Raw genomic sequence first — 18,432 nt, 5'->3', positions numbered from 1 at the left:
GCAGGCTGCAGGCTGGGAACTCTAATCAGAGTTTTGATTAATTCTCCAGGAAAAGCTGGCTAGCTGAATAAAGATGGAAATTCTTCCTTCTGACTACTTAAATCACCACTTCTTTAAAAGATTTCAAATGATTGTGTGAGACTTCTCTCATTGTTGAAGGAAAGCTCTTTAGCTGATAGCAGATATCTGATCACCTTGGTGAATGGTACCACACTGGGGACTGAGTGTGGGTTTCTACTGCTGGCAGAAAGGGCACTTAGCAGTGGCTGTAGCCAAGTCAGCCTTGGTGAGGGGAAGTCCATGTTGTTGAGCCCATGAATAACCTCCATCCGTACAGCCATGGCCACTTTGTTCATGAGCACATTGGGCAATGACAGGAGGGGCTGGGGAAAGAGGCTGAGCATTAGCCACAGTGCAGGTCATCTTATCCACTTGATTATTAAAATCATCCTCTGCTGAAGTCATACTTTGGTGAGCAATCACATGGGACACAAATGTCTTCATGCTTTTTGCCCACTCAGAAAGGGCTAACCATATACCTCTCCCACAGATCTCTTTGTCACCAATTTTCCAATCATGTTCCTTCCAAGTCCCTGCCCATCCAGCCAAACCATTGACAATAGCCCATGAATTAACATATAAATGCACCTCCAGCCATTTCTCCTTCCAAGCAAAATGCACAACCAGGTACCCTTATTGTAGTTCTGCCCACTGGGAGGATTTGCCTTCACCACTGTCCTTCAGGGATGTCTCAGGAAGGGGCTGCAGTGCTTCTACTGTGCACTGTGTATCATAAGCCAGGCTTGAGTTTTCTTTCTCAGTCAACTGATCATAGGCAATTTCCCAAGGGGCCCTAGCTGTGGGCTGGGAAAGAGAAGGTAATGTGGCAGAAGTAGGAACCATGGGCATTTGGGCAACTCATGTAACTTACTTGTGCCTTTAGGACCTGCTCAAGCCCTATCTCGTATATACCACTTCCACTTTACTATGGAGTGCTGCTGTGTACGCCCACCTTTACGGTTTGGTGGGTCAGACAATACCCAGCTCATGATAGGCAACTCAGGTCTCCTGGTAACTTGGTGGCCCATGGTTAAGTGTTTAGTCTCTACTAAGGCCCAGTAGCAGGCCAAAAGCTGTTTCTCAAAAGGAGAGTAGTTATCTGCGGAGGATGGCAAGGCTTTTCTCCAAAATCCTAAGGGTCTGCCTTTGATTCTCCTATAGGGGCCTGCCAAAGGCTCCAGACGGCATCTCTATTTGCCACTGACATTTCCAGTATCGGTGGATCTGCTGGATCATATGGCCCAAGTCACAGTGCAGCTTGCAAAGCAGCCTGGACCTGTTGCAGAGCCTCCTCTTGTTCCAGTCCCCACTCAAAACTGGCAGCTTTTCTAGTCACTCAGTAAATGGATGGTGTAGAACACCCAAAGAAGGAATATGTTGTCTCCAAAATCCAAAGAGGCCAACTAGCCTTGTGCTGCTTTTTTGGTTGTAGGAGGGGTCAGATATAACAGCTTATCCTTCACCTTAGAAGGGATATCTTGACATGCCTCACATTAGTCGATACCTAGAAATTTCACTGAGGTAGAAGGTCCCTGAATTTTTGTTGAATTTGTCTCCCATCTTCTGACACACAAATGCCTTAAGTAGGTCTCAAGTAGTTGCTACGTCTTGCTCACTAGGTCCAGTCAACATCTATCAATATAATGGGCCAGTGTAATGTCTTGTGGGAGGGAGAGACACTCAAGGTCCCTGTGGACAGGATTATAGGGCTGGAGAGTTGATATACCCCTGCGGTAGGACAGTGAAGGTGTGTTTCTAGCTTTCCCAGCTGAAAGCACACTGTTTCTGGTGGTCCTTACTAAAAGCAATAGAGAAAAAAAGCATTTGCCAAATAAACTTCTGCATATCAGGTACCAGGGGACATGTTGATTTGGTCAAACAATGATACCACATCTGGGACAGGAGCTGCAATTGGAGTCATCACCTGGTTAAGTTTATGATAATCTACTGTCATCCTCCAAGATCTGTTTTATGTACAGACCAAATAGGAGAATTGAATAGGGATGTGGTGGGAATCACCACCGCTGCATCCTTCAAATCCTTGATGGTGGCACTAATTTCTGCAGTCCCTCCAGGAATCTGGTATTGCTTTTGATTTACTATTTTTCTAGGTAGGGGCAGTTCTAGTGGCTTCCACTTGGCCTTTCCAGCCATAATAGCCCTCACTCCACAAGTCAGGGATCCAATGTGGGGATTCGTCCAATTGTTGAGTATGTCTATTCCAATTATGCATTCTGGAACTGGAGAAATAACCACAGAATGGGTATGGGGACCCGCTGGGCTCACTGTGACATGGACCTGAACTAAAACTCCATTGATCACCTGACCTCCATATGCCTTTATTTTGACTGGTGAACCACAGTGACATTTTGGGTCCTCTGGAATTAATGTCACATACAAGCCAGTGTCTAATAATCCCTGAAGTGCCTGATCCCCAAATTGTCTGATCATTTCCTTTTCCTCAATGCACAGTTACCCTGGTAAAAGGCCTTAGGTCCCATTGGGAAGGATGGGAGGAAGATGAATAGTATAAATTTTTGGCAGTACAATAGTGTCCTTCCCCAAGCATACCTGGTCTTCCCTTCACTCAAGGGGCTTGGTCTATAAAGTGTCTCAAGTCTGAGAATTGATCAAGGGACCAGGACTATCTGTTTTTGTGATCCAAGTAGAGCTTTTGTTTGCTTGACCTAGAACTCTTCTACTTATACAGATCAAGTAAGAATTTAGTAGAATGCCCATCTATTTTATTTCTGCTTGATTTTCCAATGTATATAGATAGCTAATAAATTTTAAAAATCGGATAAATTTATATACCCAATTGTATTAGTCAGCCAAAGGGGTGTTGATGCAAAATACCAGAAATTTGTTGGTTTTTATAAAGGGTACTTATTTGGGCTAGGAGCTTCCAGATACCAGGCCACAAAGCATAAGTTACTTCCCTCACCAGTCTATTTCCATGTGTTGGGGCAAGACAGCTGCCAGCATCTGTGAGGGCTCAGGCTTCCTGGGTTCCTCCCTTTCAGGGTCTTGCTTCTCTCTGGGTTCAGGTCCTCTGTTTTCTCCACAAGGTCAGCTATAGACTACGAGGCTCTCCAGGCTTTGCCTCTCTCCACAAGGTCATCTGTAGACTATCAGCTCTGTCTCTCTCCCTGGGGCTCCAGCTTCAGCATCAAACTCCAACATCAAAAATCCAACATTAAAAGCCCTCATCTCTGTCCTCTGCCATGCCTTTTATCTGTGAGTCCCCACCCACCAAGGGGTGGGTGGCCCAATCAAAGCCCTAATCATAACTTAATCATGCCCAGGTACAGACCAGATTACAATCATAATCCAAAATCTATTTTTGGAATTCGTAACCATATCAAACTGCTACACCAATCTATATTTAGGTACCCCGTGATCTACTAGCTAATGCTGTAGGTCTCAGTGAGTCAGACTTCAGATTACTGCTTTGAGTGTGCTGTCCACTGTGGTGGCCACACTCACCTTGTCTTTGTTGATTGAGTGCCGCCACTTGGTTTCTGCAACCCAGGATCAAAACATCCCCTTTGTGTTTAAGGATCCAAGATCAGTGACAGCAGCTCCCACAGTAATATCAATGTGCAATTGAAAATAGAGTGTATTCTGTCTTCATTAAGTATGATTTTCTATATATGTCACATATGTTGACTTAGTTAAGCAAGCTATTGAGATCTTCTTCTTACTGACTTTTTCCCTGATTGTATCACTTATAAAGACAGATGGGCTAAAGACTAATCCACAATGATTGCCAATTTTCCCATTTTTCCTTTTAGCTTTATCATTTTTGCTTTATACTTTGAATTTATATTATTAAGTTAATACAAAAGTTTAAAGACCCCACCCCTATCAAGATGGTGGAGTGAAAAGTTTCATGGCTCCATTGAACCACAGAAGTTTTGAACAACCAGCAAGAACTGGCAGGCACATCTTTCTCGAAGCTCCAGAAAACAGTTAAAGGACTGCAGAAACAGGGTAAGCCCCAAATCCAGAAAATGGCTTTTGTGGCACCCTGACTGATCCCTCTCCAAGCCCTGCCTGGCTCTCTGCAGAGCTGGCCTAACTCCCAATGCAGATCCCTGGTTCCAGCTCTTGAAGGGGCAGAGTATCCCTTGTGCACGTATGGGGACCACGTGTGTCTGGTGGTAGCCTGAGGGATTTGCCCTATCAAAACATTCCCTGAGTGTAAAAGGCAGCTCAGCGAGCTTTCCTACAGAATGCTGTGTGAGAGCAGTCAAGTCATGCTGTCAGAGCAAGGGATTGCTGGTAGTAGGACATACAGTGCAGTGTTCAAGACTATGAGAAAATTGTTTTTTAGGAAAGATGGGGAATTTTTATCTGTGTAAATGGGGGAATTCCTAGGGCCACATGTGCATACCCAAGAAAAGACGCATGCACAGAAAGGATCATGGCAGCCCATGCTCTTTGGCCTGGAGCTACTCTCTAAACTCATTTATGGATAAGCTCTGAAGAAGAGAATGTGCACAAGTCAATCTGTCATCTTTTTCCCTTCTTCCATTTTTGTTAGCTCCTGGAATTCAAGGAAAGCTTTTGTAGCACTAGCTGGATTTAAGCTTACGGAACAAGTATTTCAGATTCTAAATCCCTTAGGAATCAATGTGGTTCAGTGATTCAGTGCTGGCTTCCCACATATGAGACCTGGGGTTCAATATCCAGCCCCAATACCTCAAAAAAAAAATCTAATTCCCAATGGTAACACATTAAAATATCAAATTGCCAGGTTTCAACAAGAGGGATGGCCCAGGCAAAGGAAAAGATTAAAGTATTAGAATCCACCAATGAGGAGGACCAGAACTGGGACATACCAGACAAAGACTTCTAAAAAGTGGTCCCAAATATACACAAAGAGCTAAAGGAAATATGGACAAAAAATTAAAGATAGTTAGGAAAATAATAGATGAACACAAAGAGACTATCAATAGAGAGATGGAAATTATACCAAGGAGCCAAACAGAACTGAAGACCATAGTAACAGAAATTTAAAATTCCCTGGAGGGATTCAATAGCAGGTTGGAGCTGGAAAAAGAAAGAATAAGTGAGTTTAAAGATAAGACAAATGGAATAATTCCGCTTGGGAAGTAGAAAGAATGAAGGAAAGTGAACAGAAACAGAGAAACCCATGGGACACCATCACATTGTGGGAGTCCCAGAATGAGAAGAAAGATAAAAATGGTAGTAAGAATATTCAAATGGCAATGAGTGAAAATTTCCTAAATTTAATGAAATATACACATCCAAGACATTCAGCAAACTCCAAACAGGATAGACCCAAGTAGTTCTACACCATGATATATCATTATTATGAAACTGTTAAATGCCAAAGATAGGGAATTCTGAAGGCCACAAGAGAGAAACAATATGTCATGTACAGGGGATACTCAATAAGATTAAATGCTGATTTCTCATAGGAAACCACGGAGGCAAGAAGGCAGTGGAATGATATTAAACACACTGAAAGCAGAAGACTGCAAAGCAAGAATTCTAAATCTGGTGAAACTGTCTTTCAAAAATGAGGGAGAGATTAAGACATCCCCAGATAAGCAAAAGCTGAAGGTGTCTGTAACAGAAGTGACTAAAGAAAGTTCTGCTGGTGGAAAGGAAAGAACAATAGACAATTGATCAAAGCCACATGAAGAAATAAAGATTTCCAGTAAAAGTAATGACACAGTAAATATAAATGTCAGTATTATTGTATTTTTGGGTTGTAAATCCATATTTTACTTCCTATGTGATCTAAAAGGCAAATACACAAAATGTAACGATAAAGCAGTGTTTTATTTCCTCATAATTTATAAACATACTAATTTGTGACAAGAACAACTCCTTCATATAGATTAGGAGGTTAAATTTAAGGCTCATGGTAACTACAAAGAAAATGTTGGGGAATGTGCAAGTTCACAGAAGTAAAAATCAGAGTATAGATTGCCAGGGGCAAGGGGCAGGTTGAATGGGGAGTTAATGCATAACAGGTGATAGATTTCTTTTTTTCTTTCTGGGGAGATGGGAAAATTTTAGTAATGGAAGGTGATGAGGATACTTAAATATTGTGAATGTGATTCATCCCCTTGAATGGTATGCTTGGGAGTGGTTGAGATGGGAAAATTTATGTTGTGTACATGTTCCCACAATTAAGAGGTAAAAGAAGAGCAACTGAAGAGACAATGACAAATGCAATTCATGATCCTGGATAGGATTTAGCAAAGGAGGAGAAAAGACTCAGGAAAAAAAACGGAATATAGACTGTAAGTTTTATATCAATGTTAAGTTTCTTGAACTTGATAACTGCATATAAGATAGTCATATAAGTGAATATTCTTGTTCTTAGGAAATGTACATGGTAGTATTAAATTTTCAAGGAGTATAATATATACAAACAACACCCAAGTGTTCAGAAAATGAACAGGGAGGTAGGTAGATAGATGATAGATAGATAGATAGATAGATAGATAGATAGATAGATAGATAGATAGATAGATGATAGATAGATAGACAGATGATAGATAGAATGATAGAGCAAATGTGGCAAAATGTTGAAATTCATGTATCTGATTATCTGAGCAAGGGGGTAAAGGTATGCTGGAATTCCCTGTATGGGGTTTGTATTATATTTGTAACTGTCCTTAAGTGTGAAAGTATTTCAAAATAAAGTTTAAAAACTTTTGTTCAATTGTATATTTCTGGTAAATTGAGACATTTATTATTATGATACATCCCTCTTTATCTTCTGTTATTCTTAATTTCTTAATGTCTATTTTATCTGATGATAGGATAAATATATTAGCTATCTTTTGGTTATCCCTTGCATAGTGTGCATTAAAGGATTGACTCAGCAAGCTTGGATTGCTCAAACCCTTCACATTCCAAGAAAATAACTGTCCCTTGACAGTCTGCTGGGAGATAACTTCTGAGCCCCTGGAGTATTCTGCCTGAAAAGAGTGTCTGTGCTTGCCTGAGGCCCTTGGCCATGCAGTATTAGTTTGATTTCTTTTAAAAAAATATATTTATTTTTATTTATTTCTCTCCCCTCTCCCCCCATTGTCTGCTCTCTGTGTCCATTCACTGTGTGTTCTTCTGTGTCTGCTTGTATTCTTGTAGGTGGCTCCAGGAATCTGTGTCTCTTTTTGTTGGGTCATCTTGCTGCATCAGCTCTCCATGTGTGCAGTGCCACTCCTGGGTAGGCTGCGCTTTCTTCACGTGGGGCAATTCTCCTTGCAGGGCGCACTCCTTGTGCATGGGGTTCCCCTAAGTGGGGGCATCCCTGCATGGCATGGCACTCCTTGCGCATGACAGCACTGCACTTGGGCCAGCTCACCACATGGGCCAGGTGGCCCTGAGTTTGAACTGTGGACCTCCCATATGGTAGGCAGACACTCTATCAGTTAAGCCACATCCACTTCCCTCAGTTTGATTTCTGAGGGGTTGAAAACTGAGTAGGTAAGATCAGTCATGTGGGTGGTTCATGTTTATCTAACTGAACTCCAATAAAAAGTATGGATACCAAGGTGTGGGTGAGCTTTCCTAATTGGCAATAATTCACATATTTTGTCAAACATTGTTGCTAGGAGAATTAAGCACATCCTCACGGGACCACTGGAAGCTTGTGCCTAGTTTCTCTTGGAATTTACCGTTTGCCCTTTCCCTTTGCTAATTTTAATCTTTGTGCTTTACTATGATAAACTGTGACCAGGCGTACAACAGGTCTTCTGAGTCCTGTATGTCTTTCTAGTGAATCATTGAACCTCAGGAGAATCTTGCAGATCCCTGATAGGCAAAATATACATTTTGCAATCCCTTTATTTTCAACTGCTCTGCATCCTTATTTAAGAAATGTCTCTTGTAGGCAACATATAGTTGTTTTGTTTTGATCCTGTCTGATTGCATTAGTTTTTTACTTGGAATATTTAGACCACTTACATTTAATGTACTTAATAATATATTTGAGTTTGTACTTACTGTTTAATTTTTGTCTTCTATTTCTCCCACTTGTTTTATACTCCCTTTTTTCTCTCCTTTCTTGCCCCTTTTAGGATCAATTATTTTTTTATAATTTAATTCCTTCCATCTATTGGCTTGCTAAATATGCATTCTTTTGCTATTATTTTAGTAATTACCTCTTTCCCACCCACCCCCAAGATGGATCCCCCAAGATGGCTCCCTCGTCTGTTTGCACATTGTTTTTCTTCATTGTTTGCTCTAGTTGTTCATTTTCTGTTTTGTTTTTTCTTTAGGAGGCACCAGAAACCAAACCCAGGACCTCCCATGTGGGGTGTCCAACTGCTTGAGGGACATCTGTTCCCTGATCATTTGTTTTTGCTCATTGTTTGCTTGTTATTTGCTCATTGTCTTGCTTGTTGCTTTTTTTTCTCATTGTCTGCACATTGTCTTTTGTCATTGTTTTCACTCATTGTTTGTTTTTTTGCATGCTGTTTGCTCATTGTCTGCTCATTGTTTCTTTTTCTTCTTTAGGAGACATTGGGAACTGAACCTGGGACCTCCCATGTGGGAGGCAGGCACTCAACTGCTTGAGCCACATCTGCTCCCTATAATTACCTTTTGATTGTAACCATCATGCATCCTTTACTTATTATGGTATACTACAAATTAGTACTTCCCCCCCCCCCCACTTCCCAGATAGTATAAGAATCTTAAAATACTCTATTTGCATTTACATCTCTAGCAACTCTTTGTTGTTTTTTAAGTATATTTTTAGATTTATTTATTTATTTTCCCTCCTTGCCCTCCTCCTGCCCTGCTGTTTTGCTGTCTATGTTGCCTTCTTTGCTCTTTTCTTTCCTCTAGGATTAACTGGGATTTGATCCTGGAGACCTCTGATGTGGAGAGAGGTTTCCTGTCAATTGCACCACCTGCTGGTTTCTGCTGTGCTTCACCTCGACTCTCCATTTGCCTCTTTTTTGATGCATCATCATCTTGCTTCATGACTCACTTGTGTGGTGTAGCAGTTTGATATTATTGATGAATTCCAAAAAGAAATATTAGATTGTTTGTAAACTGATCTTTTCCTCTGGACATATTAGATTATATTGGATTCAGAGGTTTGCTTGATTAAATGATCATGGAAACCTCTTGTGCCAGTAGGGCAATAAAAGGCATGGCAGATAAAAGGTATGGCAAAGGACAGAGTTGAGCATTTTTGATGTTGGAGTTTGATGCTGAAACCTTAAGCTGGAGCCCTGGGAAGTAAGCTCACAGAGGAAACAGAAGTAAGCCCCAGGAAGAAAAAAACCCTGAGCCCAGGAAAAAGAAGGCTGAGAAAGGGAAGAACCCAGGAAGCCTGAACCCTCACAGATGTCAGCAACTATTTTGCTCCAACACATGGAAATAGACTTTGGTGAGGGAAGTAAATTATGCTTTATGGTCTGGTATCTGTAAGATCCTACCCCAAATAAATACCCTTTATAAAAACCAACCAATTTCTGGTATTTTGCATCAGCACCCCTTTGGCTGACTAATACAATCCTTGAAACCAAGGAGTGGGGATATGCTTTTGCAATTACCAAAATGCTGGAATGGTTTTATAAATGGGTAAGGGGTATTTCTTGGAGGAACTGTGAGATACTTGATGGAAAAGGCCTAGATCACTTTGAAGAGACTGTTGATAACAATATGGATGCTAACGAGACTTTTTATGATGTCTTAGAAGTAAGTGATGAAACTATTATGTGAAACTGGAGGAAAGGCAATCTGTGTTTTAAAGTTGCAGAGAACTAAGCAAGATTAACTCCTGGTATTTTATGGGAGGCAGAATTTGAAAATGGTGAGCCTGGGCATTAGCTGAAGAAATTTCCAAAGTAAATCTGGAGAATACGGCTTGGCTTCTGCTTGCAGCTTATAGCAAAATGGTAGATGAGCAAGATAAACTGAGGACTGAACTGTTGGGCACAAAGAAACCAGAAACTGATTCTGGAAATTCCAAACCTCTGGAAATCAAGCTCCCAGAAGAAAGTGCTCCATTGGAGGATTTAACTAAACTTGGAACTTGTAAATCAGAATTGAAGATGGAATTGTGTTGGAAAGACTTGTGGAAAGTCTTACTGTCTGATGGCTTGGACCCCTGCTTCTTGCATGCTAACCCAACAGACTTTTTGAGAGAGCTGTATAAAAAAAACCACTGTCAGCCTGGGAAAAAAAGGGACATGGAAAGGAGAGATTGAAGGGGAAACAACTTCAAGAGGAAAACCACGGAAGCTGAGATCTGGAATTAGGACATCACCTTGGACCAAAAGAAGACTCCTACCCATGTGTACAGAGAGGGTGAGTTTGCCCCAGGACTTGAAGAGGGTGGATGTTCCTGCCTGATGTTCTGGGAGAGTTTTGGGGCCCCAGGGTACAGAGAGGGTGGGGTGCGTTCCCCAAATTATAGGGCAGTTAAGGTCAGCACCCCACAGGTCTGAAAGGGGTAGACCTGTCCCCCAAAGGTTAGGGAAGGCCAGTTGGTCAACTCATTTCTCTGAGAGAGTTGAGCCTGTATGCTGAAGGTTAGGGATGGCCAGGTGGTCAACTCATTGCTCTGAGAGGGTTGAGCCTGTATGCCAAAGGTTAGGGGAAATGTTGTCTTCATGTCACTGTACAAGGGGGGTTAAGACTCTAACCCAAAGATTGGGTAAGGTGTGGCAATCACCCCAATACTCTTGGAGGCAGAGGTCTGGAGCTTGGTCAACACCCACATGCTTGATGAAGGTGGAACCAAGAAAATGGGTGTTGGGCAAGCCTGTGGAAAGGGTGGTTCCCATAAAGCCCCAGGGAGAAGAAACCATCTTCTTAAGAATGACTCTCAGACTTTGGAATCGAACAGAGGATTCCCTGCAGGTTTACTGAACTGTACAGAAACCATGACTCATATTTCCCTCACAATTTCTGCTTATTATAATGAAAATGTTTATCCTTTATCTGTCCATTTGTGTATTGGAAGCAGTTGAATTGTTTTGTAAGATTCAGAGGTCTATAGCAGACAGGACTTTGCCCTAAAACTAACTATTTCTTTAAATTGATTGTGATATGATTTAGTACTTGCATTGTAACTGATATAAGGTTTCTCATTTTTTGTTTTTGTTGAATATTTGTAATGCCTTTTTGGAATTCAAAGGGTGGAGTGTAGCAGTTTGATATTATTGGTGAATTACAAAAAGAAATATTGGATTATGTTTGTAAACTGATCTTTTCCTCTGGGCACATTAGATTATATTGGATTCAGAGGTATGCTTGATTAAGTAATCATGTAAACCTCTTGTGCTAGTAGGACGTTGAATCCCACCCTTTGGTGGGTGGGGACTCACAGATAAAAGGTATGGCAAAGGACAGAGTTGAGCGTTTCTGCTTTTTAAAAAAAGATTCATCATTTATTTATTTTACCCTGCCCCCCCACCCTTTACGGCTTGCTTGCTATCTGCTCTCTGTGTCCATTCACTCCACTTTCTTTTTGCCTCTGCTTGTCTCCCTTTGTTGTGTCATCTTACTGCACCAGCTCTCTGTGGGCACAGACTGCCAGCTCTCCATGGGTGCGGGCAAGCTTGCCTTCACAAAGAGGCCCTGGGACACAAACCCTGGGCCTCCCATATGGTAGACAGGAGCCCGATCGATTGAGCTACAGCTGTTTCCCAAGTTGAGAGTTTTTGATGTTGAAGTTTTGATGTGGAGTTTGATACTGAAGTCTTAAGCTGGAGCTCCAGGAAGTAAGCTCACAGAGGAAATGGAAGCAAGCCCCAGGAAGAGAGAAACCCTGAGCCAGGAAAAAGAAGGCTGAGAAAGGGAGGAACCCAGGAAGCCTGAACTCTTGCAGACGTTGGCAGCCATCTTGCTCCAACACATGGAAATAGACTTTGGTGAGAGAAGTAACTTATGCTTTATGTGGAAACTCTGTTTCCCAGCACCATTTGCTGACAAGACTATTCTTTTCCTATTAAATTATGTAAGAAAGAGGAACAAACCAAAAATACAATAATACTAGTTTTATTGTATTTACCTTTACCAGGGAGATTTATATCATCATACTGTTTTAAGTGACTGTCCATTGTCCTTTCATTTCAACCTCAAGAACTTCTTTCAGCGTTAATTGTAAGTCAGGTCTAGTGGTAGTGAACTCTCTTGGTTTTTATATATCTGGGAATGTCTAATTTCTCCCTCAGTTTTTTTTTACACACTTCAAATGAGGTATTTTATTGTTTGTAATTTGTAGTTAAATAAGATTGATAAGAACACAGGGCTGAAAATTTGTTCATTCTTCTTAGAAGCAATCAATATCCTGCACAACTCACTAAGGAGCCTCTTTTCTAACAATTACATTAAATACATATATACATATTATACATACACTACACATGTTTTATATTATATATAGTATATGCTTTGTTTTTTTATATCATTTCCCACCTTGAGATTCTATTTAATTCTTTTTTTTTTTTTAAGATTTATTTTTATTTCTCTCCCCTTCCCTCCCACTCCGGTTATCTGTTCTCTGTTTGCTGCGTCTTCTTTGTCCGCTTCTGTTATCATCAGTGGCATGGGAACTGTGTTTCTTTTCGTTGAATCATCTTGTTGTGTCAGCTCTCCATGTGTGCGGCACCATTCCTGGGAAGGCTGCACTTTTTTTCATGCTGGGTAGCTCTCCTTACGGGGAGCACTCCTTGCATGTAGGGCTCCTCTACATGGGGACACCCCTGTGTGGCACGGCATTCCTTGCGTGCATCAGCACTGCGCATGGGCCAGCTCTACACGGGTAAAGGAGACCTGGGGTTTGAACCATGGACCTCCCATGTGGTAGATGGATGCCCTAACCACTGGGCCAAGTCGGCCGCCCCTCTGTTTAATTCTTTAAAACGTATTTTTAGTAGAGAGGTTGTGAACTTACAAAACTGCTATGTACACGTGTGGAATTCCCATACAACACCCCTCCACCAACACACTACATTGTTGTGAAACATTTGTTACAAATTATGAGATAATATCATCAGACTATTACCACTAACTGTGGTCTATAGCATATACTTGGTATATATATATACCCCCCATTATTAACACAGTACATCTTTGGCATTAATGCAAGAATATTACAGTATTGCTGTTTACTATAGTCCATAGGTTACATTAATCACATTTTTCCCATGCTTCTCCACATTCTTACCACCTTGCAATAGTGACGTACATTTGTTCTAGTTAAAAGAAGGACATTTTTGTATTTGTACAATTAACTACAATTTTCACCCACCTTCTCCCTCAGTTTTAAAGAACAATTTTGCTGGATAGTGACTTCTTGGTTGATGGTGCTTTTTCTTTAGGCAGTTTAAATATGCCATCGTGAATGAATCCGGGAAAGAGAAAAGCCATAGATGGAGCAGTGTGAAGTCTCTCCTGGAGGAGAGACTAGTGGACTGTGCCATTGTGCCTGACTGCCCACCGCTGAGCTTGGGGAGAAAGTGAGTCTGGAGGAGAAGCAGAGGCCAATACTGCTGCTATTGTGCCTTGCCACATGGCAGGAATCCAGGACCACCAGTAGCCAACCTTTGGAGAAAAAGCTTCATCTGATGCTTTGATTTGGACATTTTTTCCCAGCCTCAGAACTGTAAGCTTTCAACCTAATAAATTCCCATTATAAAAGCCAAAAATAAATAAATAAATAGGCCATTGCACTGTCTTCAGGCATCCATCTGAAAAACTGGCTATTAATCTTATTGAGAATACCTTGATGTGATGGATTTTTTTCTCTTTAGTGGCTTCCAAGATATTCTCTATTTGTCTTTGACTTTCAACAGTTTGATTATAATGTGCCTTGGTGTAAATCTCTCTAAATATATCTTATTGGAGTTTGTTAGCTTCTTGAGTGTGTATATTCTTGCCTTTCATTAAATTTGGGAAGTTTGGGGCCACTATTTCTTACAATATTTTTTCTGGGTGTATTTTACTACATGGTTTTCTTTATGTTTGCGTTTTCTCATCGTTTTTGCAAAGAACACAGATTTATACAGTAATGTAATAAGAAGAGAGCCCTTTGAGACTGGCAGTTCAAATGCAGTTACAGTAGCACAAATACAATTTGTTTCCTTTATATCAAAAGACAAGTTCAGCTCAGAGTAAAATTACCACCCTAGAAAGAAAAATGCCCTTATCTGTAAAATGTATGACAGGGATGAACTCAGATCTTAGAGGTTGCTTCCAGCTCTAAAATTCTCTGAGTCTATGACCTGGAGGGCTCTAGCCAGGAAAAGACTCAGGGAGGCCTAATGGCTATTCACAAATGTCTGAAGGGCTCTTAAGTAGAGGAAAGAGAAAATTTCTTTTGTGAGTTCTAGAAGCAGGGCACATGTGGAGGAGAAAATTACCTGGAGACTCATGAGAAAGTAAGTTCCAGTCTCATGAAAGTGCAAACAGAACCCAAGAAGCCTTTGTCAGTAATGGGGTTGGGTAGAAGATCTCTTGACCCTGAGAGTACTCCCAAAGGAGCAAATCTCAGATTCTATAAATCTATCACCTTGTGGACTCTGAATCAACTAGAATCATTTTCCAAGGCATCAGAAGAGGAGGCTCATGGACAGCCAAAGCCAGTCATGCATGATGGGCCACAGGCAGTACCCAGGTGGGCCTGGTCTGTAAGACAGAGGCTGATGGTGGTGCTACCACCACTCTGTGAAACAAGCTGACTGTTCCAGATCCTGGATATTTGGAGATGAAGAAGAAGACATGGTTCCTGTCACACAATGCTTGTGAATGGGATGGTCAGGAGTCAAGAGTCAAGATGGTCAAGTGACAAGAGCCATGTCAATAGACCTGCCAAGATTGTTTCAAAATTCATAGACGAATCTTGCCAACAGGGAGCACATCAGGTGAGATGTCAAGTCAAGGTGTGCCTTGAAGGATAAAAAAGTCAGGGGAAGGGACATTCAAGCAGAACAAGTTTGTTGCAAAGGTCCAGCATATTCAGGGAATGAGAAATTGTTCAAGGCTTGCCAAAAGGAGAAGGTCCACTGGGGAGGGGGTTGGGTGCAGGAAAGGAGACAAGGCAAAAGGGTCAGAGTGCAAGAGGCCTTGAATGATGAGCTGAGGGATTTGGCCTTTATTTGGTGGCCAATGGGAGTCCTAGAAGAAGGAGAAAGAGAGAAAGGGGCAGAAAGGATATTTGAAGAAATAATACCCCCAAATTTTCCAAATTTAATGAAAGACAATCTATACACCTGATAAGTTCAATGAACACCAAGTAGGAAAAACTCAAAAGAGATCTGCACCTAGACACACCACGGTCAAACTGTCAAAAGTAAAAGACAATGAGAGAATCTTGGATGAAATAAGAGAAATGGCCCATGTACAAGGGACTGCCAATAAGATTAACAGGTGGTTTCTCATCAGAAACCATTGAGGCCAAAGGGCAGTGAGATGACATATTCAAAGTGCTGAAAGAATCAGACTGTCAACCAAGAATTCTATATTCAGCAAATCTATTCTTCAAAAATGAAGATAAATTAAGACATTCCCAGAAAGAATTCATCACTAGCATACCTGCCCTATAAAAAATATTAAGGGCTGAGGCAAACAAATAAACAAACAAAAACTTCAATCCACATGAAGATTAAGGAGTACCAGTACCATTGCTAAATATAAAACACCATACAAAATGTATTTTTGTTTGTAACTCTTTCCTTCTCATATCTTATTTAAAAGACACTTACATAGAGCAATAATTATAAAACTGTGTTGGGGGGGAAACGGACTTTGGCCCAGTGGTTAGGGCGTCCGTCTACCATATGGGAGGTCCGCGGTTCAAACCCCGGGCCTCCTTGACCCGTGTGGAGCTGGCCACGCGCAGTGCTGATGCGCGCAAGGAGTGCCGTGCCACGCAAGGGTGCCCCCGCGTGGGGGGAGCCCCACGTGCAAGGAGTGCGCCCGTGAGGAAAGCCGCCCAGCGTGAAAAGAAAGAGCAGCCTGCCCAGGAATGGCGCCGCCCACACTTCCCGTGCCGCTGACGACAACAGAAGCGGACAAAGAAACAAGACGCAGCAAATAGACACCAAGAACAGACAACCAGGGGAGGGGGGGAAATTAAAATAAATAAATCTAAAAAAAAAAAAAAAAACAAAAAAAAAAACAAAACTGTGTTGGGCTCAAAATGTATAAAGGTCTTATTTATTTACTTATTTTCAAAAGATTTATTTATTTTTCTTTCTTTCTCTCCCCTCCGTGCCCCCCCCCCCCATTGTCTGCTCTGTGTTCATTCGCTGTGTGTTCTTCCGTGACCACTTGCATTCTCGTCAGTGTCATCAGGAATCTGTGTCTCTTTTTGTTGCATCATCTTGCTGCGTCAGCTCTCCATGTGTGCGGTGCCACTCCTGGGCAGGCTGTGCTTTTTTCACATGGGGGCAGCTCTCCTTGCAGGGCACACTCCTTGCACATGGGGCTCCCCTACGTGGGGGACAACCCTGCGTGGCATGGCACTCTTTGCGCGCATCAGCACTGCTCATTGGCCAGCTCACCACATGGGTCAGGAGGCCCCAGGTTTGAATCTTGGATCTCCTATAAGGTAGGTGAATGCTCTATTCATTGAGCCACATTTGCTTCCCAAGATCTAATTTATATGACAATTACAGCACAAAGAAGAGCGAGAAACAAGCTATATTGGAACAAATTTTGTATAATACTGAAATTAAATTTGTATTAATTCAAATGAGATCGTTTTAATATTAAAAGAGACAAGGGAATCAAAATGGTATAGGAGAATATATCTATTTAACACAAAAGAAGATGGTTATGAAGAAGTAGGAGACTGAAGCAGACAGAGACACATAAAAAACAAACAGCAAAAAGATAGACATAGGGCAATGTGGGAAGATGGCAGAACAGGAAGCTGCAGGGCTCAGACCCTTCACCAAAACAACTGAATCAAACGACTGTGAAACTTGAGTCAGCAGAACACTGCGCAGCATCAGGGAGGAGCGAGAGGAAGAGGCTGGGACGTGGTGACAAATGTCCGTGAGCGCCCCTCCCTGCAGAGGTCACAATCTCCTTCCCCAAGCCTCGTGGTGGGCAGCAGCAGGACTGGTTCCGGCTCCTGGTGCAGCTTTCTGGTGCCAGGGTGGGACATAAAGACTAGCTCTCCGCACCCAGTCGATACTTTGAGCAGCTACTCCAGATTGCTGGGGCCAGCGAACGTTACAACCTGCCCTGAGCAAAGGGGGCAGAGGAATCTTAAGGGCTGTCCCCTTCCTCAGAACTATGGAAAACACTCGAAGGGCTGCACTCACTGGGCAGGGGCTGAATCAGGAAAACACAGCTTCCAAAGCCAGAAGGAGATGCTCCCGGCGCCCTCTCCCAACCCTTGCCCATACTGGGTGGTGTATGTCAGTGCCGGTAGACGAGGGGGATGTCTAAGAGAGGGAGCAGGGGAACTTCTGTCCCGCTCACCCTCCTCCAGTTTGTCCTGAGGGCAGAGAAGTGCTTGCAGGCAGCGGGGATAGTGTGAGAAACAATTAAGCAGAGCGGCCTGGGGCAAAGGACTGCCTGCAGTAAGTCACTCAGGAGGGCCCCGGAGGGAGAGAGTCTGCTTCAAATCAGGTAGAGGGTGCACTCACTGGAACTCTGGTAAAGTCTAGGTGGGAAAATTCCTCCCGCCTCCTCCGGCTAGCCCAAGTCCAGGGGAAAAATACCAGCTCCATAGCTCCATGCGGGTTCAGGTCAGATGGAGAAGAGCCTGCACTCTGCAGGGGGCTAAGATCCAAAGGCATTCTGCAAAGACGGTGCAAAGTGCTCTTTGCTTTGGTTTGTTGATTTTAATTAGCTCCTAGCACTGAAGAAAATCTCTGTCATTTCCCTAACTGTACAACACACACGGGGAACCCTAATGCAAACCATGGACTGTGGTTAATAGTACAATTAGAAAAGTGTTCTTTCATCAGTTTTACCAAATACACCACACTAATGTGAGGTGTTAATAATAGGGTGGTATGTGGGAACTCTATTTTATGAGTGATTTTTCTGTAAACCTGCAACTTCTCTAATTTAAAAAACCAAAAAGGCAGGCACAAATCCTACTTTATCAGTAATTACATTAAATATACATGTATACCTGTAAATGGATTAAATACAATCAAACAATAGATGATTGTATGGTATATGAATATATCTAAATAAAATTGCTTTTAAAAAAAGGCAGAGATTGGCAGAATGGATTAAAATAAAAACACATGATCCAACTATATGCTACTTAAAAAGATACTTTAGATTCAAAATAACAAATAGGTTGAAAGTAAAAGAATGGAAATATATATACTCTGCAAATTAGTAATCAGAAGGAATATCAGACATAGCCATATTAATATCAGACAAAATGTATTT

The sequence above is a fragment of the Dasypus novemcinctus genome, chromosome 5, assembly GCF_030445035.2.
Source record: "Dasypus novemcinctus isolate mDasNov1 chromosome 5, mDasNov1.1.hap2, whole genome shotgun sequence".
Taxonomy (NCBI): Eukaryota; Metazoa; Chordata; class Mammalia; order Cingulata; family Dasypodidae; genus Dasypus; species Dasypus novemcinctus.
The sequence above is the reverse complement of the archived record's forward strand: the minus strand, read 5'-3'. Positions refer to the sequence as shown.